The sequence below is a fragment of the Pagrus pagrus genome, assembly GCF_965226575.1.
Source record: "Pagrus pagrus genome assembly, chromosome: 17".
NCBI classification, from domain to species: domain Eukaryota; kingdom Metazoa; phylum Chordata; class Actinopteri; order Spariformes; family Sparidae; genus Pagrus; species Pagrus pagrus.
This window is the reverse complement of record NC_140201.1, coordinates 1,450,925-1,470,774: the sequence shown is the minus strand read 5'-3', so window position 1 is coordinate 1,470,774 and position 19,850 is coordinate 1,450,925. Positions and strand designations below refer to the sequence as shown.

At 45.3% G+C, this 19,850-nt stretch overlaps 1 pseudogene across 1 annotated transcript in view; it reads left to right on the top strand.

Moving 5' to 3' along the window:
- Window positions 1-19,850, top strand: part of LOC311273243 (glutamate receptor ionotropic, kainate 5-like) — a 158,461-nt pseudogene that overhangs the window by 14,343 nt on the left and 124,268 nt on the right. The window contains exon 2 of the transcript XR_014624925.1: window positions 1,857-3,746. The product of XR_014624925.1 is annotated as a glutamate receptor ionotropic, kainate 5-like (transcript). The remainder of the gene's footprint in view (window positions 1-1,856; window positions 3,747-19,850) is intronic.

Genomic DNA, 19,850 nt, shown 5'->3' with positions numbered 1-19,850 from the left:
CTCGAACAGCAGTGTTGAATGCTAACGTTATGCGATAGCTTTTGGCCGCCGTGTAAGTAAACTCTATCGAGCAGACGCTGTGTGGATAATTTTAGTTAATTTCTGGATGTTTTAAACTAGAATTCCTACATATTGCACATTTTTAAACAAACTTTGAATCCTAAATGAGACTTGGACACTGAGCACTGAACTCTAACAGGCTGTGTCCTCTGTTTAAACACTGGAGGCTGTAACTGGTCCGTCCTCTGGGGAGCTGGCTCCAGTTAAAACCAGTGGGTCCAATATTTCACGTAGACACCAGCTCCATGAATCAGAGATGAAGACGGTTCCTGAGTCTTCTCCTCCCACTCTCGTCTCTTCTCCAGTTCGACATCATGAACATGTGTTTTCTCTCCCACTTTGTATTTGTTGCTCTTTTCCACAGAAGCCTTGTTCGTCCTCCTCCCACTCCCCCCCGAGACGTTTTGTGTCTTCTAGTCGTGTTTTGGTTGGTTTGTTCTTCCTCTTGTCATTTCGATGCTTTTATCGACCACAGTCATGTCTACGCTTGTCAAACCAGATTTGAGTTTCCTTGTTTTCTTTTTGTCTTGAAGAAATTAGAAATTTCCATAATCCTCTCTGTTGTTTATCTTTAATTCGACTGTGTAACGGAGTTATCTGCTTCACTTCCTCCTGTTTGTCTTGCTTTTTTATAATTTATCACTCTTTAATCTCCTCACTTGTGTGGAAAAAGAACATTTAGCATCTCTTCACCGGAGCTTTTTATCCAGAGTGACTTGTAATGAATACAGAAAGAGACAAATCAGGTCAAGTGAGAAGCTGTTACCTCCCAAATGTTTTGTTTCTGCTAACGCAAAAAAACAGCATCGCAGGCAGCTGTTGAACTGAATTAATGTGAGAAGAGACGTAGAAGAAAATCCATCCGCTGTCACTCATCTGAAACTGCATCTGAAGATGAAGAAGTGAGAGAAACGGCACATCCAGCGCTCGTTTGAACGCTGGTAACAAGTGAGCGGCGTGAGCTGACGCCGGCTTCTGTCTTCAATGTGAGCGATCTGCGTTCACGCCGTCTCTTCTGCAGTCGTGATGCTGTGACGTGTGTTCAAGTCGAGGCGGCGCTCAGACGTCATTGAGTCGGTGTTGAGTTTGAACGAGAGACCGAAGTTAAAGATATAAAATCGTTCTCACCATCACGTCGTCAGAAAGATGCATGTGCAACTCTCACCAGAGATCACAAAGAAGCACGATGTCTCACTCCTCAGCTACTGAAAGAAACAATACGTCTAATTCAGAATATTATTGATGAAGTTTATTGTTTTCTGGAAGTCGTCTGATGAGGTGAATGATGCGTATGTGATGCTGAACGTGACGCACGAAGGAAACAAAACAGAAGACAACAGACTAGTTATGAGTATTGAAACTTTCTTTTCCTTTTGATTCCTTTGCTCTATTTTAATTATTTTGTTGTTATTGCTAACACACACACAAACAACTTAATGTTTCCAAAAGAAAATGTATCAAAAGATTGTTTAATTTTGCCGTTGCAGTAAAGTTTTGACACACATCATCTGCATAGATTTATTTCTTTCCAGTATTTCCTGTCAGCATCATCAGTCGTTGTTTTGCCAACACTGAATCTGATTTAATCAGAAACCTTCTGTCATTATGACTCATAAAGCATCAAATCACATTAATCCCAGTCTAAATTCAACTTCCTCTTTTCTTTTCTGTCTTTTTCAAAATGCAAAGTGAAGAACCAAAAAACCAGAACATGATTATTTTCCTCTTGAAGTTGAAACATCGTTTCCTGTTACTTCACACTAATCTCACTCTGTCGTCTGTTCTTGTCATTGCAGATCTCGTCCGATCCTCCTCAGCGCGGCTTCAACATACATCATCTCCCAGAATGCCGCAGGTGTGAGCCCGCTGACCGCCCTTTGGCCCAACCAGCACATCTTCCTCAGAGGTGTCATGGCAACTGCATCCGTTCAAGGACGTCCCCAGCTGCTGCGCTGAGGACAACAAAGAGGAGCAGAAAAGGATTCTGGGTGTTTTCCTGGACTTGTTGAGCCACAGAGGACAGTGGGAGTTTGGAGATCTTTTCCTTCTCCTGGATCCTGTTTGGGTGTCTGCACCTCCAGCTCGACACGGTGGATGTAATTTGAGAAAACGAGACACAAAAAGACTTTTTCTGATTTCTCCGAGGTTCAGCAGGATGTCTGCTCACAGGAGGTGACCTGCTGCCATGTAGCCGCAACGACCTGCAGAAAGCTCCCACAAACTTTTCCTCTGAACGCGGCCATTTTTAACAAGCTGAGAGCTGCTGGATGTACGACCACACACACGCACACACACACGCACACACGCAACAGAAAGAAAACACAGTGTGTGAGCTGAGCGAGGAGTTATAAAGTGCTACCAGGTTATTATCGGCCCCGGCGCTTCCTATTTTCGTCTTTAATCTTTGTATTCTGAGTAATCATCTTTTTAATTAATGGCGACGGCGGCGTGAAATCTTCCCCTCGCCATCCCTCACCTCCCCCCTCCCCCCGCTCTCCTTCCCGCCGCCGCCAGAGACACCTGAAACCAATTGGCAACAGCAGATCTAGATGGGGATTAGACACGGGAAGAGCAGGAGAGATTAGATACAAACACAAAGAGGAAAGAAAAAAGAAAAAGGCGAGAGATCGGGAGAAGAAAAAAACAGGAAGGCGGGGCTAAAGACTGTCCCATCAATCATTGAGGGTGATCAATAGGAGGGAGGAGCAGAGGGCGGGGCAGCGGGGAGGATATGGCGAGATCGGGGCGGCAGCCGACGGCAAAGATAACAACTAGTTGTGAGTCAGCAGGGAGAGTCGACTGCAGGAGCCCCGAGTCTTGACTGACAGGCGCTCCAGCCGCCCAGGACTCATTGTCATTCCCTGCACTGTGCAGGGGCGAGCGAGGGAGGCAAGTACAGAGAGAGAGAGAGGAGAGAGAGACTCTTGGCCGGTCGCCACGATCGAGGCCAATTAAGAGAATTTGATTATATGCCTTAATCTTGGCAGTCAGGTGGAAAAAGCAGACAGGAAGAGAGAGAGGAGGCAGAGCAGGTGCCACCGACACACACCATTATCTCCATCCGTCTGTAATTGAGTTTGTTTCTGCCCCCGTTGTGTGTTTTCTTCATCTCGTCCACAAACGAGATTCGTCTTTGTCACGAGGAAGAAAAGAGGCTCCAAGAAGGAAACGCTTCGGCCTCAGACGTTCATTTTTTACCTTCCTGTTTATCCACAACAAACATTCACTGGTGTTTTCCTCCCGTCCAGGTCAAACACACTCAGACCTTCTCTGTCATCTGTTTCATCCCCGTTTCATTCCCTCCCCTCCAGATCTGGACATGCCCTATCTAGAAGTTTCTCTGCAGCCTCAGGACTGAGATAAAAGAGACTGATAGACGCAAGAATAAAAGCAAAGACAGACACAGCGAGGGACTGAATCTGGAGAGGACAGAGCAGAGACTTCATTTGCCGCCAACAGAAGCTTCACTTCCTCCTTTTTGAATCTCTCCCCGGAGCTCTTTTTCCAGCTCTCTCCTCCTTGTGGATCGTATACTCTGCACCGCCTCCGTCCGTCCGTCCGTCCGTCCGTCCGTCCGTCCGTCCGTCCGTCCATCCGTCTGTCCTGGACCCCGCTGAGGTTAAACTGGCTTCCATCATCCGAGGGACTCTGTTGATATCGGCTCCTGGTGTCGTCATCTTCATTCTGTGAGTACTTCAGTGTCTTCTCCTCTCGCTCGGCGGCCTCTGGGCCTCCTCTCCTCCTCCTCCTCCTCATCCTCCTCTCCTCCTCCTCCTCCTCCCCTCCTCTCTCTCCTCCTCTCTCCTCTCTCCCCCTCTCTCCTCCTCTCTCCTCCTCTCCTCTCTCCTCCTCTCTCCTCTCTCCTCCTCCTCCTCTCTCCTCCTCTCTCCTCTCCTCCTCCTCCTCTCCTCCTCTCTCCTCCTCTCCTCTCTCCTCCTCTCTCCTCTCTCCTCCTCTCTCCTCCTCCTCCTCTCCTCTCCTCCTCTCTCCTCCTCCTCTCCTCTCCTCCTCCTCCTCTCCTCTCCTCCTCTCTCCTCCTCTCTCCTCTCTCCTCCTCTTCCTCCTCTCTCCTCCTCCTCTTCTGTCTTTCCTGCCTTATTCCTCCTGCAGTCGCTGAAGATCGACGCAGCTGATGAGAAATAACAAACACTTAGGTACAATGACGCTGCTGCTGCGGTACAGGATGTTCAGACTGACTCATTTTCTGAACTCAGGTTGTTTTTCTTTGAGTTTCCACCTTTTTCCTTAAATGCACTCGAGCGTTTCGAGCATCATAGTTGAAGTTTCTTAAGTTGCTCTTATTTCGTCAGTTTTTCTGACTGTTGGTGTATTTGTGCTGGAATCTGGAGGAAAGTTTTGTTGCTTGGCAGAAACTGCTTTGATTTCTTAATCACACACACATCTATCTCTCTCAGGCGCTGAGTCCAGGTAATTGCACGTTCAGCTCTATTAATTTTCTGTGTTAATTGCCATTTAAAGCATTGTGGGACGGCGGGACCGATCCGAGGACTTTCTCGGCGAGGATCGTTCACATGCGGATCAGAAATGTAGCAGCTTCATGTTGCGCTGGGCCAGAAAGTTCAGTCTTCACTTAGATGTACTTTATTGTTTATTGCATCGATACCGGACTCAAACCCATCAGAACCAGGCCGGGTTCAGACAAAATATTATAAAGAAAGGGGTCGGGTTCAGTCATGTCTACTGACATTCGAATTTAAGTTCTTTTGGTGGAAATATTGTGTCAACTTAAATGAATATCGTGTAAAAAGCAGTGAACTTCAGTGACCTGCTGTCTGTGTCTGGGTATGTGCTGGTGTTTGTTATTTACGTGACACTTTGAATGCAGCACAGAGGCCGTTTGTTTCTTCCTACACTGAACGGGTCTGTAAACGGGGGAAACGCCTGTGGATTTCGGGTCGGGCTCGGTTACTGCTCTGCTGGTCTTCATAGTCGTGTAGTAGTGTTAACGGTTGTAGTTTGAACAGGTGGACCCAAAAGTTGACGCCAAACAGGGAGCAGATTTGAAAGGTGCATTTATTGACCACAAAGGGACTCGCTGGCAGGTAGAGGTGGTGAGCTCGAGCGCAGGCAGGTGGCTCCACAGGTGGTGCAGGTGGAGGCTCATGGTCACGCAGGTGGCTGGCTCAGGTTAGGGTTGTGGCAGAGGTGCAGGAGGCTGGGTGGTCCACAGGAATGGTCCGGTCAGTGAATATAAAGAAGCTTCTGAACATATAAACTCAAGAGACACTGAGAGAAACCAGGTACCACTGGACAATAACCTGACAGCGTGCAGAGGGAAGGTCCGGGCAGAAGAGCAGGTGCTGATTAGGTCCAATGAGCTGCAGGTGTGTGGACCGGCCAGCAGAAAGCCACGCCCAGCCTCACCAAGCAGCTCTGAAACAGAGTGCAGAAACACACCACCAAAACAAAAACTATTAATATTTATGAGTCCACTGAACGAACACTTTTAAAGTGCTGCTTCAGTTATTATGATGCCGCGTCACTTACACGAGCGCTGCGGAGCACCGAAGTATCACCGATAATCATTTCCACAGCGACCTACTCAGGAAACCTGTGGAAAATGTTCTGTGATTGGTGCTAATTGGCACTTTCCACCTCCATTGTGGAGACTGGAGGACGGTGAAGAGCCTCCTTCCTAAATAAACATGATTTTTACATGAATCCTTTGGTAACACTTGAGAGAGTCAGCCTGAAACAGACATATCCATATTTCAGTCAGACATTGTGACTGAAATGTTTTGCAATGTACATTTTGTGCAAACGATGGATATGTTAAAACTTCACATCTCTTTCTCTTGCAACTTTATGTCTGACAGTATGTTACGCTCTGGCTACGTTTAGGTCCAGAAGGCACTTTGTTAGAGTCAGAAAAATATCACGCTTTGGTAGAAAAACTTCCTGTTTTGATCGCCGCATCACATCTGGAAATGTCTCGATAAAAATATCCAGTGGGTTCATGTTCACAGATGTTGAAACAGTCTTGGTATGAAAGTGGGGACATAAAAATGTGATGTGATGTTTTTCAGGATGATATTTTGTAGAAATGTATCAGATGTGAATGTATCTGAGGTTTGCCAACATTTTATCCTCGGCGCCAAACGCCACAAAGAAATGTTTACGTAGAGATGCAGTGGATGCTGCGGTGATGGGGCTGATGTCGGGCAGGCAGAGGAAACGGGGTCGCTAAACCTGGAAGGTGTGTTGATGTAAGAGGCCTGTGGAGAGTGAGGCATGCTGGGGGATGTAGTGCTGGATGGATGTTAGTCGTCTGCCTGAACTCGCTCCATTTCTGGGTTATACTGTAGTTTAATGATCAGACAACAAACGAGGAGTAAGTGCAGCTGTGCTCGAAGTCATGTAGATGGTCTCAGGTTGCTGACGCCTCACAGCGGCAGGTGAGAAGAGCGGAGGTGTTGTGTTTTATGGTGCGTTAAGACGTCAGCCAGCAGGTGATGTGTGTGTGCTGCTACTGTGAGTGTGAAAACAGCTGAGACAGAAGAAAATATGGACAGGGTCGCAAGAAGGGCACGGTGCTAGCATACTGAAGCTAGCAGGCTAAACCATTGTTCTGCACATCCAACCGTCCCTTTATCGCTGCTGCTCAGTTATTTAACCGTGGACACTAACAGTCAGTATTTCCGTCCCACGACTTCGATTAAACCGGCTGGATGTTGGTTCAGATTGTAGATCGGAGGACGACGCGTCTCCCTCCTCACTGACAGGAATGCAGGATGGCAGTCCTGTTTCCTCACATCACCCTCGAGTCTGTGTGATCACTTTGTTCCTGATGAAAAGCCGGTCTGGGTTGGAAGTATTCCACTTTTCTTAACGAGGGAGGACGACAGCGCCGAGTCCTTTGGGAGATTCAGTTTCTCAGTCACGGCTTCAGTTCTTTTGATTGATTCTCTTTAAGTTTTATGAAAATCAACCTGCAGAGAGTTGAGACCTGCTGCAGAGAGAAAATCCATCACAGTGAAGAGTATTACCTCCATGAGTTTTATTTAGACTTTCTCATAACTGGATTACTTTCTGCCGGTTCTGTCACTTGACTGAGTAAAATATGGACTGAGCTTTCTGGGTGTGAAAAGTGAAGCCAGACGCTGACGACAGGACGGTGTTTATATTTAAACACATGAGTTAACCCACACAGTACTGTTGAGAAATCTCAGGTTTGATTTTAAGTTATTACAATTGCTACAAATGTCAATGAGCTTTTGAATGAGGTAAATTTACTGGATCAGAACCCTGAAGTTCTGGTTTTAAGCTTGGCTCTCTTGTCAAAACAGCACTGACCCATGATAAAGAATGTTATTTATATTTTCTGCTGTGATGTTGGTTCTCATGTTGGTGTTAGCGTGTCTCCAGATTAGCTGAAACATTTTTGACTCAAGATGTAAAAGTCACATTTCGCCCTGAGCCGACCCAGAAGTCTGAGCGACACGTTGAGGTACAAGGACGTTTCCTCTGGACGAATTTAAACGACGGTCCACTTCAAAAGCTGGAGGTCACTGTGGCTGTAATTATCACTGAGGTGAAGCTGAAAAATGACCCACATTCGAGCTTCGGACGGAATTAAAATCACCGACCAGAGCAGGTGAGACATAAATTAAAAGGGCTGCAGACATAAATCAGGTGTGAATGGAGCTTCAGGTGTTTCTTCTGACTTTCCTGCCCTCCACACAGTTTTTGATCTCACCTCAGTCTCTTCCTTCCCTCCTCCTCCTCCTCTGCTGCATCCTAAATCTCCCTCCATCTCCTCCTCCTCCTCCTCCTCTTCCTCCCATCAGCACGTGTCGGACTGCGTCATCGTGGGCGTTCGGTCAGGCGCCGCGCTCCATCTCATGTTTGTGTGATGATAGTACGAGCCTCTGAAGTAACGCGCTGCGTGGGAGGAGAGAATCAATAAAGCTTTACTCAGCTGGTGTGTGTGTGTGTTTAGTGAGTGCATGTATATGGGCAAACACTCCTGTGTGTGTTCGAGGCTTGGTGATGGACTGTGAGTGAGTGTGTGTGTGTGTGTGTGCGTGTGATTTGAATTTTGATGTGGAGTAATCGGGCGAGCAGCGTGTTGAGATGAGCTCCTGCAGGAGTTGATTGGTTGATTATGAAAGATTGTGTGTTTCTGTTCGCAGCCAGTGTGATGAAATATATCAGCTTTAATGGATTCTTATGGACAATCAGCCTGTTGTTGCTTTAGTTAGGACCGAGGATGGTAATCTAGACTCCGGTATTACTGTGTTTTATTTTGAAGGGTTGTGATTTGATGTGTTTTCTGTCACTAAATACAGACGAGTAAAACACATTTCAGGTGATCTGGGGAAAGACATTAAAAACGTTTTAAACACATTTCTGATATTTTTCAAAAGCTAATTATGTGAATACAGTGAAGAAAATGCAACATCAGCACATAACTAGCACGATTTCATTGCTGCTTCACACCTGAGATACATTCATGTTTCCTCCTCTCGTCAACATGCAGTTTTTTCTGTTTGGTCACTTCAGTAACAGAGAAGAGACGTCACGAAACATGTCCGACCCATCTGGACCCGACTCCTCCGTCCTCGAGTGTCTCTTCTCTTGTGATTGTCCAGACAGCAGACCTGCATACAATTTTTCAAAATAAAACACCCAGTGCAGAAGTCAAAGTCAGGAATATTAACAATGAACACAACGATTTTATTACGCAGCCTCAACAACAGCAGAAGCACAAAAACTAAAGGAACATGATGAAATAAACACAATCTGAGCAGGTCGACAACATCAGGCAGGACTCCAGTGACGGGCGTACCGGACCTTTGTGTACCGGACCTTTGTGTACCGGACCTTTGTGTACCGGACCTTTGTCATAGAGTTGCAGTTTGGTGAGATTTAGGCAAGAAAACTACAACTCGATGTGACGTATTTAACTTATTGTGTTAAAATTACACAAACAGCGTTCTCCTGGTTGAAAGCCCTCCTCCACTTCCTCCTCAGCTGCTGTAATTTCTACAACCACTAGAGGACGCCGCCAAACAAGAAATGTAAATAAGGAACGTAATAAGCTGCTTTCACAGTCGACCCGTGTGCTCGTTGTTCTGATGCTGGTGCTGATCTCCAAAAAGGCAAAAAAATACATCAAGTGAGTGTAAAAACGTTTTCATTTTCAGATGTTGACATTAATCAGCCTTTTGTGGTGCGATGCTTTAAAACACATCGGTGGAAACAGCTGACGTCAGCCTGAATGATGAAGTTAGAACCTGCTCTCGGTTCTGAATCCATGACACACTGTTCTGCTCTGACTGGTTCTGGAGAAACCTGCGTCCGACTCACCTGTTTTTTTTCCACGAGTCGACTTTTCCAACAGCTGAAACTCTGCAGGAATAAATTTAAACCAAATCTGGGTGAAACGGGGACATTCCCCCAAAGCTTATAGTCTGTATCCTTCAGCTATTAAACACACTATCGTGGAGCGACTCTGACTGGGAACGTCTCCGCCTTTTAAACCCGGCCACATCCATCCGGACTCTATTAGACGCCACAATCAGCCGCGGCTGCTAAAGAGCTTCTGTCTGGGGACACTATTACCTGCAGTAAGTAACGGCGGAGGGAGATAACGATTATGGAGCCTCCATCATTTTTCTCTCCCTGCACACACCACAGGTGGAGAGAGCCGGGTGGATGGAGGGTTTAGGGGGGTCAAACCTCCTCCGTCACTGTCTGGGCTGCACGCTGCATCGCGCCGATAATTGAGGGAGCCATATTGATATCCTGCTCAGCCTCGATGAAAGAAAATCACCCCTATTTACTGTTAATGGCCCCGAGTGGAGACGGATGCTCGTGACGGTGCACAGAAAGCAGAGTAGCTGCAGGCGAGTTCAACCCCGAAATTAGCCTGCAAAAGACAGAATTACAGGTTATAAAGCAGGATTTAGTTCTGCGATTCGAGCTTTTGTTAGGAGACAGGGTGGTTAGAAGTCAAGCTGAAAGTGCTCTCCGTACAGAAGTGCCAACATTTTTCTCATTATTTCCACTGCTGGTGCACCGATAAACAAGACAAACAAGACAAAGCAAATAAAAATGATTCTTAGAGGCGATTGTCCTGCAGAAAGCTCTCGTTGCATCACTGCTGCTCTGCTTCTTTTATCATTCAGTGGAGAAACAGGCGGCTCGGTTCATTTTCAACGACGACTGTGGATCCAAACTCAGATTCTGACAGCTGGAGTCAAATGTTTGGTGAGATTAACATGTTTGTCCTGAGATCAAGAGTTTCTTCATCTGAATCAAGACTTTCATCTGAGCAAAGTTATCTACGTGACGCGGCTGCAGGTCAGATTATTCTCCTTCAAATGGTTCGTTCCCAAACTTTTTCAAATCGGATCAACCCTTCGTAAAGATTTATTCGTAACATGGTTTCAGTCTCAGTCGAGTTTGAGTTCTTCTATCAGTTATTAACAGTTGATTGTGTTTCTTTACGTTTGCAACTTTACGTTTGTTTAGGTTGAATTTCCTCTCGTCACGTGGGGTCAGGAAACATCACGGTTTGGATTAAAGTACCTGTTTTGGTTGCTGCGATGACGGATGGAGACGATCCGACTTCCTGTGAAAAACAGCTGGTATTGGTTGCAAAAACACCCACTGGACATGTCCGCAGGTCTCCTAAAAACACGATTTTCTCGCCACAAAAATGGCTTGAGGTATCTCCAGGTGTGGGACTTACACTCGTCTGGGGTTATAATGATAATTACCATCTCTGTCTCCTCATTAACTGTTTTCTCTCTACTGTCTAATGAAGGCACACAATGCTTCACGTAGATGTTTCAGTGCCTCCTGCAGAATATATTGTTATTTTGTCAAAGCAGCTGAAACCCTCCCCTCGTCTGCCTGACGCTGTCGTCACTGTAACGACGTTAAAATGACATTTGATTTCGTGCTGCTGGGTTGATGTTTTCCAAAGGTCAGGCAGACGAAGAGAAGAGATCAGATCTGATGTGGACGCTGATCTGTCTCTGAGCGTGGAAACGTGATGTCTCAGTTGTGACAAGACTGGCTGTGAATTATTCATCCAGGTTCATGTGACTCTGACGGCTGTAACGTTTGTGGACGGCTGATGTATGTTGACTGATCGCTTCGGCTCCACTGAAGCGACGCCGCTGTGGATCCTCCACGCTCGCTGATGAATTTCACACGTCCGACGTTTGCATAAAGGTTTTTATTTATTGCTCTCTGCATTAGTGTCGTCGCGTGTTCTGACTCGTATTCATCTCGTTCCAGAGGAAAAACACCGTTTATAGAGTAACTGGGTTTGTTCTCATGGAGCCAATCAGGCTTTCACACAGTCACATCTTTACTCATTCATACACACACACGCAAAGTAACTAAAGTCATCAAATAAATGTAGTGGTGTGGAAGTATACATTGGCAGTAAATGGAAATACTCAAGTAAAGTACAAGTACCTCAATATTGTACATAAAACTCAACAAATACAGGAAGTACGGTAAAGACACAAACTCAAAAGATATGTACAAGATAAGAGACGGAACAATTTTAACACAAACCGTTTCAGTACTCGAGTAAATCACTCAGTCATTAGTTGTCCCTGGCAGCCAGGAGTCTCCAGTAAAGACCAGTAACCAGTAGCATTCCCCAGTAAACATTTCCCAGCAGCCACCAGGTCATCATTACTTCTCAAGAGTCATTATTTGTCCCCGGTAGCCACGACTACTCTTCATTAGTCGAGCTAATAGCTTCCTGTAGTGACAAGTAGCCGTCAGCTCCCAGCTCGTCCTCACAGTCAGCAGTCATTATCTGTCCCAGTCGTCCCAGTTAGGCCACCATCAGGTTTCCTCATCAGCCACGTAACTAAAAGCAGTTCTGACTAGCCAACAGCAGCGGCTAGTAGTCATTATTGTTGGGAGTAACAAAGTAAGTAATTACTTAGTTCTGCAGTTCAAGTCCTCCGTTATTTAGTTAAATAAACTCCCTGAAGCTTCGTCTCTGTTTGTTTCTGTGCCAGAGGAGGTGGACGTAATTCAATGTAGCGGGACGACAGAGAGGACGGCGTCAACATCGTGGAAATATTCATATTATTATCTGAATTTTTTGGGACAAAAAGGACAAAAACAACATCACTGTGAAATGTAAGCTGGTCTGGAGGAGAAGCGCTGGTCAGCTGTGAAGAGCTCGACTTCAACACAGCAGATCACCAGCGCTAACACGCTACTTTACTCAGAAGATAACGCAGTAACGTAACAAGTTACTTTTTAATGGCAGTAATCTTTCAAAGGTAATGTTACCTAACACTGGAAGTCGTTCATCGTCCTCAGCAGCCACCAGGATCACTAACAGTCGCTCCTAAAGATTCAGTTTCTCATCAGCCAGCAGAAGAACCTGATAACAAACTGAGGTCTCCTCATAGCCACTGATAGTTCTCACTTTCCAGCTGCAGTCTCCTACAAATCACATTCATATGAATTATTAATGCCGCCTGTAGCGCCACAACGCTTCATTCATAATGTACGTGGTGACACATTTCACTGCGACTCGGATATTACACCAATCATGTTGCGATTTCAAAAATTTCTCCGCGTGATTGTTCGGCCCTAAAAAGAAGCACTAGCATGTAATAAAAAGAGGCAATGAAGTAAGTTAATGACGGTTTCTCTGTCTGCGCCGCGTCACCTTCAAGGGAACACGTGATTGAATCTGTCTGAGATGCCGTCGGTGAATGTACAATGGATGCACAGCCTGTTTGAACCGAGCATCATTTATTAAATGTTCAGATGTATTCCATAAATTGTTCCCCTCCTCAGCAGCAGCGTTAACAAACAGCCTGCTGCTGGTGGAGGTGGAGGTGGAGGTGGAGGTGATTTGTTTTCAGTCTCCTCTGTATGAAGTCATATCCATTTCTACAGAAACCCCATCAGTGTCCCATGACAGAGGCATCTATCAAACTGTGTGTGTGTCTGCAGGGAACATTAGTGCGTGAGCGTCATGTAGCTGCAGGATGTATAAATCTGTCTGCGTGCATCTCGCCGCTCACATCACTACGTATGGACGCTCTGACCTTTTCCGTGAAGAGCTCTGAATCCTCCTGGAGCTCAGATCTCTCATCGATTCGGCCTCTTCAGGGCACTTCAGGTATGATGGGGCGATGGAGATGAAGAGGCTTCAGAATATAGAGCGTGAGATGAAACAGATGCAGCTCGATATATGGAAAGTCGTCCAGATTACAGTGTTGATCAGGTAGAAAACATCAGCGTCCGACTGAACTTGACCGGAGTGTGAACCACTGCAGCGTTTAATGAGCCGAGCTCTGACTCACACAGTGAAAAGATTGAAAAATGAAGCGTTTAACGGCTGCACCAAATCTCCTAGTTGGTATGCTTGAGGGAGCACACAGGATATTTTGTGCTTTTTTATTAAAAAAGGGTCATAATGTGTCTGAATCTGCAGTAACTGCCGAGTTATTTAAAGGCAAATGTGCGTCCTGGATGGTTGAGACCGAACCACAAGTAATGACATGAGCAGTGAACGATGTCTGTCGGGGGATTTGATGAACGACAGCCAACAGAGACATTAGCGAGCTTAATTTTCAGGACATTGCTTTGCTTAATTATGTTGCAGGAGTTTGTAGAATAAATGTTTCTAACTGCAGACGACCTCTTTAAATGTAATTCTGGCTTAATTTGACTTGTTTAACCAAAAAACTACATTGTCAGGAGGGAATGAAACAGAAATAAAAGCAACAAATCGAAGGAGAGTCGATGGAAACGCTGATCAGATGCTTTGTTAAAAAATGATTTTCCTCCATGTGTAAAAAAAGAGGCGGTCTGCTCCTTTAAAAAGCCGAGGCACAACTCTGAACAGTTGCTCCAACTTTTCACATAATTGTCTGAGAACAATCGATACTAACTAGCAGTGAGGAACGAGCTGTGATTATTTGGATGCCGCAGAGTCTCCGCAGGCTGCAGATCAGACCCGCGGTCCACTTATGTTACCCGTGGCAACGACAAAAAATCAATTAGCGTTCCCGCCGGAGCTTCAGATCTGCAGTTTTTTAACGAAACGGGAGCCAAAGACGAGGCGCGTCACATGACACAGGTCAGTTAGCACCGGCAGAGCGTTTGAGCTTTAAACCACAGAGAGCAACAGCAGTGTGATTACTGTCTCCCAGGGGATTGTGGGTATTTTTCTGGGGCACTGTGTGCTAATGAAGAGGATGGTGAGCTTAAACAGTCAGTCAGCACACACACACACATACACACACACACACACACACACACACACACACACACACACACACACACTGCAGGCTGATGGCTCCTGAAACTCTCATTGTTCATTAAAAACAAACATGAACGATCCTTTCCTCTCAGATGAGATCTAACTAACATATTTTAACAAACTGTTGTGTCTAAAAACATTTTAAAAATTCATCCCTGTTCAGTGTTTGTGTCGACGTTCATGGAGCTGGAGCAGAACGTGATCGTCCTGATGATAAACGATCATCAACCATCATTTCCTGTTAATATCTGACACGGTGTTGGTGTCAGATCGTTGCCTTTGCACAGTTCTGTAAAACAGAAATGGAAAAGCTTCTTGTTTCCCTGTGGTTTTACAGTTCGACAGCGTTGGCAACATGGCTGCAGCTAGCAGCCCGGCTACCCTGACCTCAGTGCTGGGAAAAGGCAGTGAAACAGCAGGTTGTGTTAATGCGTAGGCAGGTTTTGTTACGTAGTGATGTCGTAGGTTGGTTTTGAACCGGTGGTGAGAGGAAGCACATCTCACACACCGGAGCGCTCTCCATCCAGTGAATGCTGATGTTTCCACTGTTTCTCCATCTTGTCTCCTGGTTTGTTTACTTCCACGTAGCCTGACGCCGCGTCATCCATCCATGAAACTACGCTTCATGTGGCCGGGTCCATTTTTTGTCAAATCAAATCAAATCAGTTTTATTTTTACAGCCCAGAATCACCGTCACATGGCCTCAGCAGGCTTCACAGTCTGTACAGTGAACCACATCCTCTGTGCTCAGACCCTCGAGTCAAGTGAGGAAAAAGTTTGCTTAAAACTCACTTGACATTTTATAAAAACATGGCGAGTGTTACCCGGGACAGCAGCCGAGGAAAACGATGCCTCTCCCGTCTCTGCTACAGACGCGCTCAGCCTCACTGCACTCGTATCCTGTTTTTAACTCATTTGCCAAAAAAGAGACAAAACACAACGAACAAAGTTAAAGACACATTTTAGTGAGAACATTATTTTCTTCCAACTTTTCCACAGATAATCTGTTAATAGTGTTGATGTGAATCCCCTCAGCCTCAGTAAATGTGTCGTGACAATCTGATATTGTGACAGCGTTTAAAGCAATAAACTAATTGTTGTGTCTCAGAGGGAGAGCATCCATCTTCCTGGAGTCACAACAACCAGGGAGGTTCTTTATTGTTTTGTCATTAAGCGACTGGAAGCCTCTCGTTTGTCTTAATTTGATGTTCAGTGACTGAAAAACCTTTCCTCATCTTTTAACATCGGTCTGAAGCCTGCAAACAGAATCCAAGGATCCTACATCTCCCATAATGCAATTCAGTAGTGTCTTTGACAGACATCAGCATTCAGGTGAGAGCCTGATCGAACTCCACTCCGCCAGTTTGTAACGCTGTCGTCTGCATGTCCGATGAGCCTGATGACATCACTGTGACATCACTACACAGACAGACACACACACACACACACACACACACACACACACACACACACACACACACACACTGTACACCTGCCAATGTACTCCTAACTAACACCGGCAAACAGTCAGTGAGCTGCTTAGTCGACGTTGTTTAGTGGAGCGTCGCAGCACTGCTGGCTGCTTTACTGCAGCACATGGGGTGAAGCAGCTCTGCAGCACATGCACACACACGCACACGCACACACGCACACACACACACACACACACACACACACACACACACACACACACACACACACACACACACACACAGGCCGATAGCTCCTCATTCTTTTAGTCTATATGGTGACATGAAACCTGCAGTTTTGCAGTTTGCAGCTCAAAGTCGTGATGTTTTATGTAACTGGGCACTGGATAATTACACACACACACACACACACACACACACACACACACACACACACACACACAGAGCCCCTCCTGTTGTCTCCCAGCTGTGCTGCAGGCGGAGGATGAATGTGTGGTGGATGTTTGGGGTCAGAGCTGCAGGTCCACCGGCTGAAGTTTGTCATGTTCTCTGTTGTGTGTGTGACCGTGTGTGTGTGTGTGTGTGTGTGTGTGTCTTTTGTCAGGATGAATTTGTGTTTCTGCCAGTTCGTTGCAGAATCAGAACACCTGCAGCCGCCACCTGCAGCTTCTTCACCACACCTGACACACACTCACACGGTGACTGATTGGAGGACGTCAGCGCTGCGATGAGTCAAATTCAAGTGTGAGCGCTCCTCAGAACCACTCGCTCACACAGAGAGTTCTGACTCGGATACGTTTGTGTCAGCCGACCCGACAGAAAACTGCCTTTCTAAAGCACATTTTCGTTTCTGACAGGAAGTGGCTGCTGAAGGAGGCTGAAACTCTCTGCAGGGCTGCAGAGTCTGCACTATTTCTTGTTGTGATGTTTGTGGGTGTGTTTTGTCCTTTCTGAGCTTCTGTATACGACAGCTGCACCATCGGTCCCCGAGGGCCCCGGGGACACAAACAGGTTCAGTGCTGCAGTACAGTAGGTCACAGAGACAAAAAGACACAGAAACAACTGGTTCACTGTGACATTCAGTGTGTGCAGAGAGGAGATGATGCACGGCGTCGTGTCCGACTCGCTTACAGAAACAGTTGATGAGCTAATAAACGCTGTGATGTGATGAAATATCCCTCCGAATAAGTCAAAATGTAATAAACCCTGTTAAGTTAATGAATTGCTGCTTAGCGTAATAACATCATTAGGAAAGGGAAATCATGTGCCAATTTATTCGAGCACATTAAAGACTTTTATTGCATTTCGTCCTCGTTCACAGACACGTTTTAACACATTTTGACTGATCATGACGTTGTTACATCATCAGCTGCTCCGGGCAGAAAAAAAGAGCAGAGATATAAACAGAAAAGAGGATATTCAGTGTTATACACACCTCAGTCTGCGTTTCACACTCCCCCACACACACTGAGCTCAGCGGGAGGCTGACGAGTGCTGTTCCTCACCAGGAGACATCATTACGGATCTCCATCTCTTTTTAATTTGTCGTTTGCGTTGCGGGAATCGTCCCACGGCAGCTCGACGGGAGCGAGCAGGCGGGCGGCTGTAGAGGACGCGTCAATGTTCGCTCGCTTTGTTTCTGCTCGACACGTTGTGTCATGTCGTTCGGTCCAGAAAAAGGAGCATTCTGCTGTTTTACATCTGCGGTGTGACCTTGATGGGTATTAAAACAGCTGATTTTTACACTTTTTGGTGATTTCATGTGAGAGATTCTGTCGTGTTCTAGCAGGTACCAGCCCAAACTTAATAGTATTTGATATTAAAATGGGATTCTGTACGTATCTGATCAAACCACATCAACACACTCTTTACTGAAGCACATCAGATGAGTCTTTGACTGTTAAAGGAGAATTTAATTCACCGGTTAGATGTGAAATGTTCTGGTTCTACAGCTGTTTTCATATCTGACCCGGTGAATTACAGGTTTATTTTGACCGAACCACAAATGGTGATTGTTGGAACAGTGCAGAGAATAATGGAGATGGTTCTGGTGTGTTTTCACCTTGTTCTGTCGAGTTATCATGAAGTCCGTTGTTTGACGATAGAATTGCTGATTTTTTAAATGGAGTCTGGTGGATTTTGCAAAGTGACAAAGCGGCTGCTTCTGACTGAACAAAAGATGATTTTGCTCTATCAAAAAGGTTTATCACTGAAAGGATTATATCTGTAAAACAGCCTGAGCCCGTCAGCGACAGAAACAAACGTTAGTGGACGTAACTTTGACAATATTTTGAAAGGATCACGTTAAAGACACAACTGACAGTGTCAAACCTGCCAGCTGAGGTGATCTACTCGACCAGGTACAGATCTTTTTGTACCTATATGTCATTTACACATATGTTAACACAGGGCCCACGTTTAAAAATACCAAAGATTAATTATACACGAAAAATACTTTTTTAATTTCATAAATTACAGTCCAGTTTTATAGTCTTCATTACAACGTGAGTAAATCCAGTAATTAACTCTGCCAAGCCCCCAGAAATGTACAAAAATACATCGTCTCCTCTCATGTTATCTTCACATTGTTATTGTATAATATCGACTGTAGCAGCTGATCAACGGTGAAAAGGTGGATGTGCTGTATCACATCGTTTGTTTTCTTTGTGCCAGTGGTGTCGACTGAAAGGAGTTGTGTGTTATTTCTTTATTATCTTTGTACAGTAAATGTCTTTAACACATTAATGTTTGTCAGAGAGCGCAGACCGTCACGTGTACAGAGAGGCAGTCAGAGTACAGCAGGCTGGATGTGTCAGTGTGACACGATTTCTGCTTTTCTTTGTCCTGTTTGATAGTTAACTAAAAATCTTTGTGTTGTGGAGTTACGAACAGAGCAAGTTATTGTTTTTGAGTTAATTATAAATTGCATTTTACTGCATTTTGTTGCCGTTCGACTCATAATCAAGAAAATGATCATCAGATTGGTCCAAAGTAAAAATAAATAAATAATGCAGCTCTGGTTTCAGAGAGCTTCACGTTTCCCTTCAAAGCTCCCGTAAAGTCAAAAAAAAACAGGAACCACACAACATTTTTCACAACATCGTCCCCATTATGTTCCATATAAACACACACGGCAAGCGTCGCCCCAGAAAAGCCAATATTTTTAGACAGACCTCTGCTTGTGATTGGCACATTCAGGCTTCTGTACTTTTTAATTCTTCTCTCATCTTCCGGTAATTTACTATAATGATCTTCAGCATGAAGTGTGAAGTTGGGAGATAGTTTGTCGTGTTATGTGGTTGTTTGTCTCAGTGAATCCTCGGCCAGCAGCTTCACTCGATTATTGTTTTCTCCAGTCATTTCCTCTAACGGTGCCAGAAAGGCTCTGAGAGGCTGCAGGTGCTCTGACACTTGAAAACACTTTGCTCACCTTCACGTAATGTTGTCGGTTTACCAAACTAATTTGTCTTTTGGTTTGAAAATTGGCCACAAATGATCTTTTTTTAAACCGAGCTGAACTTCTCTGGAGTCTATCAGCTGTACTCAGAGACGATAACTCAGAGAAATGCTGACAAAAAGCACCTAAAACCACTTTGTGCTTCCTGTTTGGCAGCTTAAACATTTTATGAATTATCTGTCGCTGCCTGTAGAAGGCACGAGGATTGACACCCGGACAGCTCGAGTGAGAAAGTCTTCAGGTTGTGTTTACTCTGTATTCACTGTGTCGAAGACGTTTTCTCCTCAGAAACGCTCTTTGATGTCGAACCGACAGAATATCTAAATCATAAATGAGCCGTGATTCGGCTGCATGTATCAGAAGCTGTTAGATATGATGTTCAAAGTCAAAGAAAGCTCTTCAGCGCTGCTTTAATTCAGGACTGGTGGTCTGAACACAACAGCATAATAGTGTTTAATTAGTCCAATCAGGTGAATTGTTGCTAGGCTGCCAGAGAAGCCCGTTGTGTGTATTTGCGGCGTGTTCGTGCTGTTGTTAATGAGCGAAGCTGCCGTTGGCCTTCGGCTACTGCTAAATTGCAAATCAGGCGCTTTGAGTCAGAGCTCTGCTCCCAGTTAAT